We start from the raw sequence: 19,426 nt of genomic DNA on the forward strand, positions 1-19,426 counted from the left end.
GTGCAGATCGCTCGAGTGCAGGCTATTTAAAACCAGGCGAAAAATTGGATAGCGATGAAGAGGAAGATCAGCAAGAAGAAGATACAAGTCTCGAAGACTTTTCTATAAGTGTGGCAGACTTACATCCTCCAGAGGATGAGGGATACATTTGGGGATTTTCACAATTCAGCGTGGCCACAATGCTTATTGATCGAGCTTCATTGTTCACAAATCAAAGAAAGCTCGATAAGATATTTGCACGCAAATTGTATGAAGATACAAGGAAAACAAGAACTCCAGTTGCCACTAATATCACTCTTCGTCCTATGGCGTTTAAGAGACTTCAAGAAGATGATCCTACATTGCCTGATGTCACATTTCAAAAGCGCGTGGACTTTCTTGATGCTTTTGAGAACTTTAGAAGGAGTGACTTTGTTCATGGAGAGGCTTTGTACCAAAGCCGATATGGGAGTGACATCGAGAAGAGATACATGCTGGCAAAGAATAGATTCTTGGAAAGATGCAGGTTTGAGCCGATTGATGGGCAACACTTTTGTGAAGCTTGCAGGATCGCCCTTAATGAGGGAAGAAAAGGAAACTTGCCACAGATTGAGTGGATGGAAAAGTTTCAACGGGTCATTTGTCATATATGCATATTTAATGATGACTCGAAGTACATTCTAGAATCAGAGAGGCTGAATTCTGCTCCATTTAGGTTGAAAAAAAGCTCTTCTCTTTCTGAGATCTTGATAAAGGCAAGGGAGTTATGGATGGTGGGCTGTGGAAAGCCACAAACAGTGAAGGGCAGGAGACCTACATCGGAGTACATGGCAAAGAGGACTCGGTTCTATAGATGCTTGAAAGGTGTTGTAAGCAATACGCAAGGCATACCAGGTAATAAGGTTGAGGCAAAGGATTTGAACACCGCCGTTGCAAGATACAGGGATGTTACCTACATTGTCTTCCGCGAGGACTCAGTGTTTCAGAGCATCGTGGATGTTTGCCAAGCATATGAAACAGGGAAGATATCCTTTGAGGCACCAGAGCACATTGCAACTCAGAGGAAAGAAATAAAGAAACCGATGTCTATTGTTTGGTGGAGAGCTTTAAGGTTTGTTCCAGATGCAATAACAGAAGAAGTATGCAAGAAGATCCTAAGTGGTGATTGCTTCTTTGGAAAGAAGAGCAAGCATAGCAACTTAGATGAAGTGGTCACCCGAATGATTCAAAGTGAGGCTGCTCTCTCGGCACTATTATTTTTATTGAAATCTGATGATGAGTTAGCTGGCAAGTCAATTGATGTGGATAAGAAGAAAGCACTTAGCCTAGGTCAACTCCTTGATAAGACATGGGCTAGAAAGTGGTTGGCTTCAATGGATGCAGATGCCGCACCAACAAAGGATCTAAGAGCTAAAATGCCAAAGGTTGTTGAGACAGAATATATGGACATCAAGAAAAAGGCCTTGCAGTCCCCAGTACCCAAGGTAGAGCAATTGGTGGTTTAGATGATGGTTCTCCATTCAGCTTCTCTTATGATATCCTGCTATCAGAGAATGATACAAAATTTGCACACATCAATGGCATTGATACAGAGCATTTCATAACAATGAGCGGTCATGCTTGGGAGAAGCCATGCGTATTTTTCATAGATGAATTGCAAGACCTTGCAGTGTCACGGATAGTTGAACTTGTGCGGTTTATCGTAGAAGGTCCTATGGCAGATAAGAAAAGATCAACGTTGGTCCTGTTCGTGACAGAATCACAAAGGGATGCCCTATATGCGAGTTTGACATCTTCATTTGGGTATTTACTTTCAAAAGAATACCATGGTATAGTCCTGTGTAATCATATGACTATCTTGGAAGGCACTGCCATTCAAGTCTTGCAGCCTTTCTTGATGTGCTTCTTATCGAGGGGTGGTGGTAATCTAATCCAAACTCCTTTAAGGACTCTCGAGCTTCATTACTTTGAGGACAATAAGGTTAAGCTTGATGCAACAATGGTGGATTACAGAAAGCCGATGGATCCTGATGTGATACTAGAGATGACAAAGAATTTATTGAATGATGGGTGGGAAGTAGCATTGTATCGAATGGGTTTTGCTACTGAGAAATTGCTACGCCAAGGTAGAAATGTAAATGTCATTGATACCCCCCATCAAATTGAGTTCTTTGACACATATTACAGTTGCACTACTTTCTTTGAGGAGGAAAATGTCAAAGAAGAGGGTAGTAAGTCTGAGGGTGATGATTCTAGCTCAGGTGATGATGAGGATGAAAGCTCTGCATCCGATGACTTACGGCAAGAAGAAATCCGCACAAAGAATAAGGGTGATCAATTGTCAACTAGAGTCAAGGAGGTTCCACTCATCATACGGGAAGGTTCGCGGCAGCAAGAAGTTACAGTAGTACAGCACGTCACAAGTAAAGGTAAGGCTAAAGAGGTGGAAGCACTTCCCTTAAAATTAAAAGTGAGGAAGGCACCCTTGATCTTGGATGAAGGACAGGCAAGTGGATCGATCTTAAGTGAAGGACAGGCAAGTGGATCAAGCAAGGAAGCCTTACTCAAAGAAGGTATGGATGAGGCAAAGCATGACCAGGAGGAGTTACCAGGAGGCATAGATGGTTCTTCAACCATGACCTTACAGACTCCAAAGCAGCCTACTAGTCAGGAACCTAGTAGCCAGGTCCCTACTTACCAAGAACTTGGTCATGAGACTCTAGAGCAGCCTACTAGTCAGATGCTTGGAACTGAAGAGCAAACTACTAAGGACCTTGCTACTGAGACTCCAGTCTTAGAGCAGCCTATTAGTCAGGACCCTGGTAGTCAAGGGCCTGGCATTGAGGACATTGGTACTGAGTAACATGATGGCTAACGGCTTTGTAATCACAAGTTTTGAACTTCTATGTAAAGCTAATATCTAATAAAAAGTTTACTACTTTTTTGATTTCTTTGCTCTCATTATTGTGTATAAAGATTGTTTATGAGGGCCATTTTATACTTAACGGTGTTTTTTAATACCAAGTGTGGTGTATATGTACACTACTTACACATAAAAGGATTTATCTACACTACCTTTCTAAGGGCTTTATGTACACCACCTTTCTAAAAGAAATGGTCATAAAGGTGTGTGCACACCACTTATACATAAAGGTGTTTATTTACACCACCTTTCTAAGAGAATTGGTCATCTATTATTGGTCATCTATTGATGTTCTTAGGTGATAGTTGCTCAATTCACAAGAAGTTATGAAGATGTTTATGTAGACCACTTTGTAAGAGATTTTTGTGAAGTTATGAAGATGTTTATGTAGACCACCTTTGTAAGAGATTTGGTTATGCATTGATGTTCTTAGTACTTAATCATTAAATCTTTTGTTTTGAGTTGGCAAATCTAGTTCAAAATCATTAAATCTTTTGTTTTGAGTTGGCAAATCTAGTTCAAAAAACAACATTACTAGTATATTCAAAATTTTTGGACTGTTTTTTAGTCCATTTCTCAAATTGGACTTTACACAAGTCCAAAAATTTTGAATAGTGTGTTAGTAATATAAATGGGAATAAACAAGAACTATACTAGATCATGTGAACACAATTTCTAATACAACTAGAAGTGGCATGAATGGTCCATTGCACAAAAGGATTAACACTAGAAAGACCATCTTTTCATCCAATCAGATGACCATGACCTGGGATCACACACACAAGGGTATGTAGAAAACAAAGGCTTGATTGATGTCGCGAAGCACTAATTCATAACTTGTAATAAATTTGAGACAAACTTGAGGATGCATAATACACTCGAAATCAACATTATCATCGCTTCACAAACAAGTTCACATACTACTATTCGGTCGATATCACAATAGTGAGTTTCCAATTCGAGTTTTTTAACAACTCTGAAAGCATTTAAGGTAGCTTCTTAGACATTATCAATTGTGAAGCCTTTGAATGGAAACAACAACTCTTTAGTTTCTTGATTGTGTTCTATGATTTTCTATTACTAGTGTTTGCCAGAAGAGGATGGTTTTCCAAAGCAATCATCTCTTCTTGTATGCTCAAGTTTCTGAAATGTATGCAAGAGAGTTATACAAAAACACAAAAATGAAGAAGACTAACACAACACTCTTTTATGGAAAGTGCCATGGTGGTAAAAATCGATGCTAGATAGGAAGTTCTTTCTTGTATTCAATGATGCTGATATATGCCATCCACACTTTTATGGAAGTGAGGTTAAATATATTTGGCGAAATCAAGATTGAAGCAATATTAGTTAAGCAGTAGCATAATTGTGGCAAGCTATATCATCGTCCTGCCTTAATACAGATATATATACTTATTGCATGCCCCATAACGTGCTAGTCTTCAAAGCAGCATCTTGTGCAGCATGGTTCCGCACAGCAGGGATTGCCTTCAGCCGTATAAGTTATGGGAGTCTTCTTCAGCATTTGTTCCCAACCTGTGGGCAATTCCATACCAAGACCTGCATTGACATGTCGATGAAACCGTTAATGAGCAAACAGATTCTCGAGATGAATGCCCAAGCAAATAGAGGATAACTGATTCAGAATTTCCAGCACGACCCTGATGCAAATAGTCGACAACCGATTATGAATGTCCAGCATATCCCTGATGCAAATAAAGGAGGGCGTGTGCCCTTCTACGTGCCATTGGACATAGTTTTTAACTTCGTCACACAGGAAACACAACAAACAACGCACTCGGGTTTAACGGAGCCTCATGGGCATCGGACGTCGAGGTGGAGAGCAGGAGTAAGCTGATGAAAGCCAGGCAGAGGTAGATGATCATGGGCAGTCGGCGAGGTCCCATTGTTAACAGTGGATACGATCGATTAGAACTCGAAGAGATTACTAGGATAAGCGGAGATGCTTCTTTGTTATGATGTATCCGCCTCTTTCTGGCCTTTCCTTCTTGGCCTTACCTTCTACCAAGGACACAAAAGGGCCTTTCCTGGACAGGGTAGAGAGAGAGAGAGAGAGAGAGAGAGAGAGATGATAATACAAAGGAGACGCTTCAAACAAAGGGGCGATAATTACATATTCCTTCTTTATTGTTCCCAATGTGTAACAAGTTGAATGCCATTTGTCATCCATAAGGCCTGCCCAAAAGGTTGGCTGAGGAATTTCCAAGAACCAAATACAACAAACGAGTTGGAGACAATAGAGGAGGAAGGATGCAACTTCTTGGATGTATCACGGGAGATGATGCACGCGTGGAGGTCAGGAGTAGGGGAAACGAGAGAGAGAGAGAGAGAGAGGGGGGGGGGGGGAGTGAAATAGTAAGTTCAACATGAACTAATAGTTGAGAGAGAGAGAGAAGAGAGTGAAATAGTAAAGTCGAACGTGGATATTGCAATACTCGTGGGACAACAATTACAACGAAAAGGATTTTAGGAAAAAAATAAATTTCGTTTCTTGGAGGTTAATTTCATTACTAAGACCTTTTCTTCCACAGGGCAGGCCAAAAATATCACCTTTGGATGCTGGAGTTTCGAAATTGGGTCTCAGCGCTAGGGTTTCATTGCATGAGCATTGTGCTCTCTTCCTAGTAATTTTTGAAGCGTTGGTCGGGCGAAGCGCTCGAGATGGGCTGAGGAGCTGTCAAAATTCGACTTGCTAAGAGAGGGGATGGTGTCGAAAGTTGGTAGACAAGTCGGTTGGAGTGGGTGAAGAGAATATCCCACGAAGTAATAGTGGTGATGCCGGTGACTCTTGCCAAGAGACTGACTCGAGGATTTTCTGAGATTGGATGACGATTTGGCTGTCTAGCTTCTACATGCTAAAGAGCTGGCGAAGTTGCAAAGAAACCATGGTTCAAATCAAGCAAAAACTATTTCATGCAAGATCGAGCTCTCAAATGTCAAACCTAAGCTTACGCGACTAGAAAAGGTGGTCTATACTTGTTCTTTATTGGTTGGGTGCTTGAGCTGGAGGAGTTTCTATCGTATGAATGTGATATTCCCGTGATCGGATATTTTGCAAGATTTTTGGGCAAAGGGTTTTTATGGTTAGGCTGGCCTCCGAAAAGCTCAGAGAGTATATTTTTGATCGCTTGTTTGTGTTCACCGGTGCCGCTGTTTCGGTGTTCCCGTGGAGCTCGTCCTTTATTATCGATAAATTTCTCTTTTGAGAATGCCCAATCTAGATCGATTTGCCTAACCTTCTTGCGATTTTAGGGGAGTCAGTTGAGTTGATTGCAGCATCCTTGGGAAGAGTCCTCTTGGTCCCTCCCCCTTCTAAATCCCTGCCAACCTCTGGAGGGCTTGGATCCTTTGGGATTAAAGCCAAGAGACCTCATATTTCTTTGAAATCGAGCTACCTAGTGGGAAATTCCTGGCCTAGCAAGTCAGAGTTAGGGCTTTTCGTAACTCTTGCTACATCTACAGGGAGACCTCACATCACCCCCACAAAAGATTGCAAACATTCGTTTGGTGATGACTGGTGAGAAAACCGAGGGGGTTCAAACTATTGCGGAGGTGCTTACCAAGGATTCCATGCTGCAATTGGAGGCATCTAAACCTTCAAGAGATGTCTCAAAAGCCCCGGTTCAGGATGCTCAAAAGAAAATTGAAATCTATGGAGGCGGCGGACAGTGATGGCTAGAAGACAGTGGGATGTAAAGGCAAAACAAAGGAGTACGCTCAAGCTGATCCCCCCCCCTTCATTGCAAGTTGGTAATGGGAGCTCTGGGAGTGTTTTGCATTGCAACACACAAACTTTGAATGATAGAGGGACTGGTTCAAGAAGCTCAAAAGAAATCTATGGAGGCGATGGAGATAGTGATGGCGAGAAGACAGTGGGATGTAAAGGTAAAACAAAGGTGTACGCTCAAGATGATCACCCCCTTCATTGCAGGTTGGTAATGGGAGCTCTGGGAGTTTTTTGCGTTGCAACACACATATTTTGAATGATAGAGGTATGGATTTGGTCTCTAAGTCCATTAAGGAGCTTTGTAGTGTGTCAAATAAGGATGATGGGGAAAACCAAGACATGCAAATGATGCAAGATGGCAATCACACTGCATCGCTAGAAAGATATGCCTGAAAGATATCATAGGAAAAGAATGCTCAAGAAGAAGCATGTGGATAGAAAAGTCCTCGAAGCCATCAGCTAGAATGGAGCTAGAATGCGGGAACTGCCTTACCTAGAACGATGTTTAAGAGGCTTAAGGAGGTTGCTAGGGTTGCCAGACAAGGAAAAGAAAATGGATTCCATTTTCTTAGGGATTCTTATCGAGCAATTGCAAGTTAAAAGCTCTCTTTTGGATGATAGGCAGGGTGGTCTGAAGTCAGAGTCAAGGTCCTATCTTGGAACATTAGGGGGTGTTGCAATCAGGTAAAGCAAAGTGGATGCCTCTTGATACTTGGAAAGGTCAATCCTGATGTTGTCTATTTTCAAGAGCTAAAATGTGGGAAGAAGGATCAATTTTGGTGTGCAGTGAGAAAGGTAAGGTTTGCTATTTTCTATAATCACCCAGGGGGCACCATTGTTCTAATTAAGGAATCTTTTGAGGGCAAGTAACTGTTTTGCATAAAGAGGGATAGTATGTAGCTATTCAGATTGGTCTCAATGGTTATTGCTTTAATATTGTCAACAATTATGCTCTAAATTTTATTGATGATCACTCGGTTTGCTTGTCTAAGCTGAATACTTGTATGATTGGTGAATGCTACTTGATGGGGGTTGATTGGAACTTTACAGAGGGAAAGCATGATCGGTCCCATTCCTCAAGATCCTCATATATCATGGAATTGGAATTGTGGGATGTATTATGCATGAAGAACGGTTCCATAGACTGTGTAGAGATTTGGAGAGTCACTCATGGATGTATGCCTCTGGGGAGGGCTGGTGCATGTAGGCACCCATGAAGAATGGGTACATTTCTAGTACATGTATTTCAGATCACATGCATTTGCTTTGGAACTTCTATATCGTGTGTAAAGTTGGAAGGTCATTTGATGTTCCTTTGAAGTTTAGAAATAAATATCTTCAACATCCTGCATTTTGTAAGCATACCAAAGCTGTATGCACTCAAACGAGCAGCCAAGTGGAGGAGCCCTGTGCCAGATGGGACCATGCCATCAGATCGTTAGTTAGGGAAGGTATTGTTTGGGAAAAGAAGGATAAAGCTAACTCTTGGAAGTGCAAGGACCTTATTGGTGTAAGGAATTCTTTGATGGGATTTCTAAAGGTGAACCCTGATGAACCATTACACCTCTATTTTTCTTGTTGAAGTAGAACATGAGATTCAATCAAGAGACTTGGAAGAAGCTTCCTTGGCAAGGACATATAGCAAAAAGCTGTCGTTAAAGCTCAGGGACTATATCCTTCAAGATTATTTTTTTAGTCTGCCAAAAGGAAGAGAAAGTGTGAGACTATTGTTAGGGTCATGGATCAAGATGGCAACATTGAGACAGAAATATGGCATATTGCTAACATATTTCTATCTCATCTCAGCAACTTAGTGGGTGCAGAGGTTGTTCCTAATGGAAGCTGGGAGAAAGATATGGCTGAGTGTTTGGATGTCCTGCTCCCAAGAGAATTTGAGGAGCAAAAAAGAAGATTAGAAGTCCCTTTACCGTTGAAGAGCTTGAGATGGCACTATCCAAGATGAAAATAGATAAAGCTCCATGGCATTTATAGTGCTTCCATGGCATTTAAGCTTGTAGGTATTTCCATGAATTGTATGAATAACTTTTTCTTTCACCTCTGCCCAGATGGTCCAGTATGTGCCATGTGATAGTCCAGTTAACCATTGATATCCTCGATTGCAAATGGGTCTCCCATTAACCATGGGTTTCAATCTAGGTTTACAATGTCCTGTGCTCAAATCTTAATTAGTGCCTTGATGAAGAAAGCATGAAAACTCTTGAAGAAGATAGTTATGTCTATTAGGCGCTGTCTTACTCTAAATACCAAGGCGTATGGCTGCACAATCATCTTTCCCAACTTTTCTAATGCAAAGTCTCTTGCAACAAACTCGCATAAGCATCCTTTCCATATTCTTCTCGGATAGCATCACATGTCTCTTTGGTTCTGGAATTGATGCCATGATTCTTCGCCTCTTCACACTCACATACTTTCTTTTTGTAAATAGTGTCTTGCGTTTTCTAGTTGTAAGACCATCAAACCTCGAATCCATTTCCCTTGAATCTTCATCTTTATAATCAAATGCTATGTAGGCTTGAGAATTATTTGATACCTTATAATATCTTGGAAATGGCAATCTGGTCGACATGTTCATTGATGTCAATTTGTTGCCAATGCCTCTTGAATTTTGTGGTTGAACTGTTTCTCCTTCGTAACTCAAGATTCTCCCATCTATATTCTCTGGAATGCTAGCAACAATATTACGAACAACATGACAAGTCTCAGATTCTCTGCCCCTTTTGCCTTATATTCGAGTGGTAACATCATGATCATTGTCACTAATATCATTAATTCCTGTTATTGCATCACTTATCCCATCGATCTTTGCGTGTATTTTTCTTTGTGGTCCCATCTTATTATTCTCAACACATCTTCTATCTTTTAAATCAATAAGCATGTTTGAGTCACTTGCAACACAAGACAAGTCTTCTATACCAGTGGGCCTGTTCGAGTCACTTGCAACACAGGATAAATCTTCTATACCAGTGAGCCTGTTCGAGTCACTTGCAACACATGACAAGTCTTCTATACCAGTGAGCCTGTTCAAGTCACTTGCAACACAAGACAAGTCTTCTATACCAGTGAGTATATTTGAGTCACTTGCAACACAAGAAACCTTTTCTACATCAACATCTGTTACTATAATGTCCTCGATACCTGTGAGCATGCCACTATGATACTCTTGATTACTACTATAGCTTCTTATCAATTTGGATCCCATTTGTGTTATAGTCTTTTTCTTCTGATAATATTCTGTTGTGTCTTCCATGACATTGAAGGAAACTGTCTTGGGCAAACTTGATTTCAAGAAAGCTAACCCCCATTTACAAGTACTATGAACTTGTAGTTGAGACGTAGTATTATGGACGTCTAATTGTGAAGTACTATCCATTGCATTTTGAATGACACCTGCACTAGTCAACTTAATTATCTCCACTATACAAAGAAAACTCTGAGCATAGCCCTTAAAGTTGCCAATTGCTAAAACTTCTCCGGAGCAAGATAACATCTGTACTTTTTTCCCCTGGATATAAGTTTTCTTGATATCTTAAAAGTATGTCTTTGGAACAATTTCGTCTTGGTCCCAGAGTGTTCTGTGTGCTTGCATATCAAATATGTCACATTGTAAGATATCTCCCAATGTTTCAAAGTCTCCATGTGGATATTTTAAATGTACTCCAGGATTTACAACATTGGTGATTATCACTACACATCTTCTCTCACCACAACGTTGAAAATGACACACATTCATAGGATCAAGACTATGAATTCGTCCAAAAGCCACCACTTCATTCTTCTTATATAACACCACATCCATACCCTCTGTTAGGGTGAATACCTCTTTTATGTATAAAAGTAAATTAGCAACTCAAAATGAACATTTAATAAATAATCATTGAGCTTATTATTACTTAATAAATTCTATATCAAAACTAGCAGAGAAGGCATTAACCTAAACCCTACATCCTAAACTTTAAATAATTAATACCAAAACATCTTAACCACCGTAAATCCTAAACTTTAAACATTTAATTCCTAAACCCTAAATCCTAAACTCCTAAACAATAAATCCTAAACCTTAAACCCTAAACTCTAAATCCTAAACCCTAAATCTTAAATCTTAAACCCTAAACCTTAACCCTAAAATACAACCAAAATTTAATGAATTTTTTTAATTTGTGCAATAGGTTGGATATATCCCCCAACGTGTTGCTTGAGCAACCGGTTGGATATATCAAGCAACAGGTTGGGGGATATATCCAACTTATTGCACAAATCAAGAATTTTTCTTGTTTGCGCAACAATTTGATATACAATTGGGGAATATATCCAACCTACAACTGAAAAATCTTGATTTGTGCAAGGTTGAGCAGTAGTTGGATGTATCCCCCAAGCAACAGGTTCAACAGTTGGATATATCCCCCAAGCAACAGGTTGGAGGCCTGTTGCTGGATATATCCCCCAACCTGTTGCTTGAGCAACAAGTTGGGTGGTATATCCAATCTGTTACACAAATCAAGAAAATTCTCGATTTGTGCAACAGGTTGGATATACCCCCCAACTTGGAGGCCTGTTGTTGGATATATCCCCCAAGCAACAAGTTGGAGGCCTGTTGTTGGATATATCTCCCAACCTGTTGCTTGAGCAATAGGTTGGGGGTATATCCAACATGTTGCACAAATCTAGAACTTGGAGGCCTGTTGTTGGATATATCCCCCAAGCAACAGGTTGGAGGCCTGTTGTTGGATATATCTCCCAACCTGTTGCTTGAGCAACAGGTTGGGGGTATATCCAACATGTTGCACAAATCTAGAACAAGGCTTGCAGGCTGGCATGCATTCAAGGCTGCTTTACCCGCATTCTTTTCTTTTAGGCAAGGTTCTTCAGAGAGCGAAGCGCAGCGAAGTGAGGGATCCATCGATATGGAGCCCTCACAGAGCGTAGCGGTTCAATAAGGGTAGGGATGGCATGCAAGGTAGGGTAGCAAGCAAGGCATCTGAGGATTGATGCAAGCTTTCCTCACCAATACCCAATGGTTCAGGCTGGTCAAATTCTAGATTTGTGCAACATGTTGGATATACCCCCAACCTATTGCTCAAGCAACAGGTTGGGAGATATATCCAACAACAGGCCTCCAACCTATTGCTTGGGGGATATATCCAACAACAGGCCTCCAAGTTAGGGGGTATATCCAACCTGTTGCACAAATTGAGAATTTTCTTGATTTGTGTAACATCTAGATTTGTGCAACAGGTTGGATATACCCCCAACCTGTTGCTCAAAAATTCTAGATTTGTCCAACAGGTTGGATATACCCCCAACCTGTTGCTCAAGCAACAGGTTGGGGGTATATCTAACCTGTTGCACAAATCGAGAATTTTCTTGATTTGTGCAACAGATTGGATATACCCCCAACTTGATTGCACAAATCAAGAAAATTATCGATTTGTGCAACATGTTGGATATACCCCCAACCTTGGGGGTATATCCAACATGTTGCACAAATCGATAATTTTCTTGATTTGTGCAACAGGTTGGATATACCCCCAACCTGTTGCTCAAGCAACAGAATTTTCTTGATTTGTGCAACAAATTAGATATACCCCCAACCTGTTCTTGATTGCACAAATCAAGAAAATTCTCGATTTGTGCATCATGTTGGATATAAACCTGTTGCTTGAGCAACAGGTTGGGGGTATATCCAACATGATGCACAAATTGAGAATTTTCTTGATTTGTGCAACATGTTGGATCTTGATTTGTGCAACAGGTCGGATATACCCCCCAACCTGTTGCTCAAGCAATAGGTTGGGGGTATATCTAACATGTTGCACAAATCGATAAAAATCATAAAATTTTGATTGTATTTTAGGGTTAGGGTTTAGGGTTTAGTATTTAGGGTTAAGGATTTAGGGCTTAGGATTTAAGATTTAGTGTTTAGGGTTTAGTGTTTATGATTATATTTTTAGGGTTTAGGGTTTAGGATTTAGGGTTTAGGGTTTAGGGTTAAAAATATAGGGTTTAGGGTTTAGCTTTTAGGGTTTATGATTATTGTTTTAGGGTTTAGGATTTAGGTTTTAAGGTTTAGTATATAAGATCATGAGCTTAGAGTGTAGAATCTAGGGTTTAGAATTGAAAATTAGGTTTTAGAATTTAAGTTATAGGGATTAGGGTTTAAGGTTTAGGGATTATAACTATTATATAAGTTTAAGAGCTTAGATTATATAACCTAAGATTTAGGGAACTTTAGGATTTAAGATTTAGGGTGTAAGATATAAGATATATAGACTATATAAAATATGCATTCTAAAGTATTTAGTTTAGATATATATAGACTATATGTTATATGCTTTCCAAAGTGTTTTGTTTATAGGTATGATACATTGCAAAGGCTTTACTTTAAGTAAGTATAAGTCTACCTAGTCAAAGTATCCTACTGATTAGGGACAAGCACATAGGCTAAAAGCACACTGATTCATATTTTTTTACATTCATGCTGCATGGTGTATCAGAAGGTACGATCCTTTGCAAAGGCTTTACTTTAAGTAGTTACAAGCCTACCTAGTCAAAGTATCCTACTCATTAGGAACAAGTACATAGGCTAAAAGCACACCGATTCATATTTTCTTACATTCATGCTGCATGGTGTATGAGAAGAAATGAAAAAGTATGTGATAAGAAATATTCGAAGAAATATGTATTCCATATCATGGACATTCTAAGAAATATGTATTCCATATCATGGATACCATGGATATCTGGTGGTTGCTAAAGTAAAAAAATGATATGGATGCAATGATAATGTAGTCTTCTAGATTCTATGGTTTTAAGTACCTACCTTACAAATACATTATCTAATTTTGCATTCTTCGACTAACTAACAAGTATTATACACATGGAATCATGGATATCTGATGGTTACTAAAGTAAAAAAATGATATGGATGCAATGATACTGTAGTCTTCTAGATTCTATGGTTTTAAATACCTGCCTTACAAATACATTATCTAATTTTTCATTCTTCGACTAACCAACAAGTATTATACACATGGAATAAAAGCATACATGCTAAAAGTAAGTGTGTAAATTTTAATATTTTCTTATTTTTAAAATTAATTTAATTCTTTTATTGACTACTTTTTAAAATTGAAAGATTATTAGTATATAATCTACATAATTTTAAATGTTATTAATGTATAATATTAATTATTTATATATTTATTTAAATTTATATAATAATTAATTTATATTTATATTAGTTTTTAAGTTAATAATGTATAGAAGAGCAATATATTCACTAATTCTTCATTGTTTTAAGAGTAAGTATTATATAAAGCACATATGCTAGAAGACCTCCCTTTCAACTTTTTTTTTTAAATTAATGTATTTATATATTTATTTATATAATATTTATATTAATTTATAGATTAATAATATATATTTTTAGCAAAATTATATTTTAACATTAGTTAATAAAAATTTATTATATTATGGAGTAAAAATATTATAAATGGATTTCTTATATTAATAAAGTGTAGTGAGAAGAGTTTTTTGAAAAGATTTATGATTAAATTTTGTTTTGAAGTTATTGCGTACGCAATAGGTAGGGACATTTGAGTGGTTTTGAGGTTGATAGAGATATTTGTAATAAAGTGTCGTGAGAAGAGTTTTTTGGAGGATTTGTGATAAAATTTTGTTTTGAAGTTGTTGCGTACGCAATAGGTAGGGAGGTTTGAGTGGTTTTGAGGTTGAGAGAGAAATGTGTAATAGATTGTTTTTTTTTTAAAGGAGTTTTTTTGAGAGATTTATGATAAAATTTTGTTTTGAAGTTGTTGCGTACGCAATAGGTAGGGAGGTTTGAGTGGTTTTGAGGTTGAGAGAGAAATGTATAATAGATTGTTTTTTTTTTAAAGGAGTTTTTTGGAGAGATTTATGATTAAATTTTGTTTTGAAGTTGTTGCGTACGCAATAGGTAGGGAGGTTTGAGTGGCTTTGAGGTTGAGAGAGAAATTTGTAATAGATTGTTTTTTTTGGTTGATGAGTTTTTTTTGAGAGATTTATGATTAAATTTTGTTTTGAAGTTGTTGTGTACGCAATAGGTAGGGTTTGAGTGTTAAATTTTGTTTTGAAGTTGTTGCGTACGCAATAGGTAGGGAGGGGTTGTGAGAGTTTGAGTTAAAGAGGAAAATTTGTGGAAAAAAAGATTTAATGCTAAAATGGTTTTTTAAGTTGTTGCGTACACACAAGTTTTTGAGAAAAAGATCGGATTTGAAAAAAAATTCAAATTTATAAAAACTTGATTCTTAGAAGTTCTTGCGTACGCAATAGGTTAGAAATGAACTCACCTCTTGCAACATTTTGAAAAATTTTGAGAATCCTGCAACAGGTTGATGAGAGGAGAGAAGCGTGGAGTGTAAACGAATGATCTTTGAATGAAAGAGAGAATGAAGAATGTTCTACTTATAGTGAACCTAAAAGAACTAAAAAAACCTTAAAAACTAAAAAAAGCTGACTTGACCTAAAAGCTATCCATTTCCTATAAAACTCTACTTCTCCTCATTCTGTCTCACAACTCTCTTATTCTCTCTCACAACTTTCCTGGAGCTCCACCACCTCTCCACTCAGGTACTCCCTCCCTCCCTCTTCTCTAACTTCCTCTCTCCCCTCCCCTCCCCCTCCCTTCCCCTCTCCTCCCGCTTCTCCCCTCCCTTCCCTTCCCTTCCCCCTTCCCCTCTCCTCCCTCCCCAAGGCCCCTTCCCCTCCTCTCCTTTCCCTCCCCGTCCCGCTGCCTTCCCCTCCCCCTTGCCCCGCTCCCTTCCCTCCGCCCGTCCCGCCCCGTTCCCCTTTCCCTCCCCTTGTCCCCCGCCCCGCGCTGCCTTCCCCTCCCCCTTGCCCGCCCCCGCCCCCTTCCCTCCTCCCGCCCCCTTCCCTTCCCCCTTGCCCCCCGCGCCCGCCCCCTGCCGCTGCCCCTTCCCCTTCCCCCCTCCCTATCGTCGCTCCCCCTTCCCTCCGCCCCCCCTTCCCTTCCCCCTTCCCCCCCCGGCGCCCGCCCCCTGCCCCTTCCGTCGATCGGGGCAGGCGTCGGGGGGGGCAAGGGGGAAGGGAAGGGGGGGCGTGGGGAGGGCAAGCGGGCGGGCGGAGGGAAGGGGGGGGCGTGGGGAGGGCAAGGGGGGCGGGGAGGGCAAGGGGGCAGGCGAGGGGAGGGCAAGGGGGGCGGGCAGGGCAAGGGGGCGGGCGAGGGGCGGGGAGGGGGGCATCGCCCCCCTCACCTGTTGCGTGCACAACAGGTGGGGGGGCGATGTCACGAGGGCAAAGTTTTCCCTTTTCTCTTTTTCACCTTTTTCTCTTTTCCTTTGCTCCCCGGTTTGGTCCCCTACCGGGATCCCCAAAGTATCACTTGATCTCTTGGAGTTATCACCACTTACTGTCTGGAACCTCTGCTGGTTTGAGTGTCCTTCACCTTCACAAAGATGCTGGAGCCCTTCAGCTGCTCAAAAGAACAGTCTGGATCTCTCCCCGAGAGCTACCGTCATGAAGGTCCTCGCTTTCCCAAATTTGTGGCTGAACTGCCGTGAAGCAAAACTATCGCCCGAGCTTTGCTCCAGAAACTCAGCACGAGAGTGGGAAAGCACCTGTGAAACCTGTTCTTCAAAACCCCTTTACTGGCTAGTTGTAACTAACTAAACTTAGCCCCAGCTAAGTTTAGCAGAACTGCCAAGAAGTTGGCCCAACCGCCAAAGTTGGCCGAATCGCCAAAAAGAAAGGCCAGCCGCCTATGGGATTCGAACACAGAACCAGGGGGTAACCAAGCGCAGAGCTCTAAGTTGAGCTAACCAAGGAGGCGGATCGTCAATATTACCTATAGTAGCTGCCCACTTGGTTATATCTCGTGACCGCCTCTCCACGCGCCAAAAGCTTCTTTGCTCTCCACAGTCAATCGGAGGATTCGAACCCACGACCTGCGCTTCGAGGAAACGTCCGGCTAACCACGATGCCCAACGTTCGGTTGGTGTAACCGATCGCACCGCGGTTACTTATATCCTGTACTTCTGCGCGGACATGACCAAAAGGGGCGCACCCGCACCGGCGCCCAGATTCGAACCCGCGACCAACAAGTCGAGGAACCATCCAGCTGACCACGCCGTTGACCACTCGGTTAGTGTAACCAGTGGTGCCACCTTAGCTATAAACTATCCTCGTTCGAATGGCAAAAGGGGGTCGGCCCCCTCGTCGGCTGCCTCCCCACCGCTAGAATCGAAAGCGCGACCTGCAGGCTATAGCTCAGAATACTTCACGGCCCGGCTAGCCACCCGGGCCGTGGCCTTGCTTGAAATATATGGTGTACCATATGCTTAGCTCTGGAGGTCCAAGCTATGGCGCGCTCGTTACTTCCATGCATACGTCGGATCGTCGACTGGGGGTGTCGCTCGTCTTCTCTACCTCCTGGAGCTTCTACAGCTGCGAGGGTACCGGCTATGAGGCTTGCAATCGGCCGGGGTACCGTTTCCCGACTGTTTCGTCACCCTCCGTCGGGTTCCGTCACGAACTTCCGTCAAGACCTCCAAACTCCGTCCGTCTCGTGCGCGCTCTCGGAGGCTCTGCTGATATCACGGTTTCGGCCTTGTGATCGTGTCACAGAGGTACTCCTTTGTACCAAGGAGCTCCTTGAATGGAGCCTTAGTGCTTCTGAGCTAGGCCTCCACGTCGGGGACGCGATGGAACTGCAGTTCCGTCCGTTTCCGTCTATGGATGGCGGGATCTCAGAGCTTTCGTTCTCTGAGATCCGGACGTTGCACTTCCTGCCGTTTGGTAGGTGAGATACTCGGTAGTGTCTCTGAGCCTCCACGAGTTCTGGGACCAAATGGCTCCCTACACTTTTCACACGGCTCTCTTCATCGACGACGACCTTCTTCAAGCGAACATGGCGACGCGTCTTGTGACTTCCACAGGCTTCCGTTCGCAGCGCCCTTTCGAGGGCTTCTACCCCAAGCCCAGGGTAAGCCTTGGCTTGAAGGGCAGCCCGTAACTTCACCTGCAGATCACGGACTCATCGAAGGGGGGGGAGGGGGAACGAACAATGCAATCACAAAGACCTTCTCTTCCATAACACCAAAAACACTCAGTCGTATATTATGGTATTCCAAAAGGAAGGAGGCCCTGTGGACAAAACGCCACAGGGCAGATTACATTGTATGAAGAAGCAAAGCTCACACTCACTCCCTCAGGATTACAAGAGCTCTCAGCTCTGCAGAATCTCTCCCAGTCCTGGCCTGCTCACCATTCTGGTCTGAGCTCTCTGAGTTCTCTCTGCCTCTCTCTCAAATCCTGCGTATCCTCTGAGTATCTGAGTCCTGCGTGAGTGTGTGTCGTTTCGTATTTTGGAGGGAGTCTTTTTTCCTCTCGCTCCAACGTTCAGCCGCCTTCATTAAGGCTTCAAACCTTCCTTGGTACCTTCTTCTCCAACAGCCACCTTGAGGGCCAATCAATTCAAAATCCCGTTTGAATTGAACCTCCTCAAGGCCAAGGTTGTGGGTCCAAACCTCACCATGGGCTGCTCCCCTTGGTTAGGTGGAAGGATGTCAAGGTCACCATTCCCTTGACCCAAGAGATGTTGCCGAAGTCGAGTCTTGATGAAGGAGGGATGGATTGAGGCTCCAGTCCCTTGTCAACGGGCCACCCGTTACAGGCGATGCCCCCCTCCCCGCCCCTCGCCCGCCCCCTTGCCCTCCCCACGCCCCCCCCTTCCCTTCCCCCTTGCCCCTCCCCTTGCCCCCTATGCGCAAGGGGACGGGCGAGGGGCGGGGAGGGGGGCATCGCCCCCCCCACCTGTTGCGCACGCAACAGGGGGCAAGGGGAGGGGCAAGGGGAAGGGAAGGGGGGGCGTGGGGAGAGCAAGGGGGCGGGTGGAGGGAAGGGGGTGGCGTGGGGAGGGCGAGGGGCGGGGAGGGCAAGGGGGCGGGCGAGGGGCGGGGAGGGGGGCATCGCCCCCCTCACCTGTTGCGTGCGCAACAGGTGGGGGGATCCCCCCCACCTATTGCGCACGCAACAGGTGCGGGGCAGGGGCAAGGGGAGGGGCAAGGGGGAAGGGAAGGGGGGGCGTGGGGAGGGCAAGGGGGCGGGCGAAGGGAAGGGGGGGGCGAGGGGCGGGAAAGGGGGCGTGGGGAGGGCAAGGGGGCGGGCGAGGGGCGGGGAGGGGGGCATCGCCCCCCTCACCTGTTACGTGCGCAACAGGTGGGGGGATCCCCCCACCTGTTGCGCATGCAACAGGTGCGGGGCGGGGGCAAGGGGACAGGTGCGGGCAAGGGGAGGGGCGGGCAAGGGGGAGGGGGCGCGAGCGGGGAGGGGGGCATCGCCCCCCAGGGCAAAGGGAGAGGTGGGGCGGTGCGGTGCAGGCAAGGGGAGGGGCGGGGCGGGGCGAGCGCAGGGGGCAAGGGGGAAGGGAAGGGGGCGGGCGCGGGGAGGGCAAGGGGGAGGGGGCATGGGGAGGGCAAGGGGGTGAGCAAGGGGAGGGGGTGGGCGCGGGGAGGGCAAGGGGGAGGGGGCGTGGGGCATGGGGCAAGGGGGAGGGGGCGCGGGCGGGGAGGGGCTCACCTGGGGCGGCGATGCCCCTCTACCTCCCCCTCCCCGCCCGCGCCCCCTCCGCCTCCCCCTTGCCCCACGCCCCCTCCCCGTCCCTGCCCGTGCCCCCTCTCCGCCCCCTCCCGCTCCGTCCCCTCGCGCTCCCCCTTCCCTGCGCTTTCCCTACGCCCTGTCCCGTCAAAATTAAAAAAGTTAAA

This window comes from Dipteris shenzhenensis, chromosome 13 (genome assembly GCF_047967505.1).
Source record: "Dipteris shenzhenensis isolate YYH24624 ecotype China chromosome 13, Dip_SZ_1.0, whole genome shotgun sequence".
Classification (NCBI taxonomy): Eukaryota; Viridiplantae; Streptophyta; class Polypodiopsida; order Gleicheniales; family Dipteridaceae; genus Dipteris; species Dipteris shenzhenensis.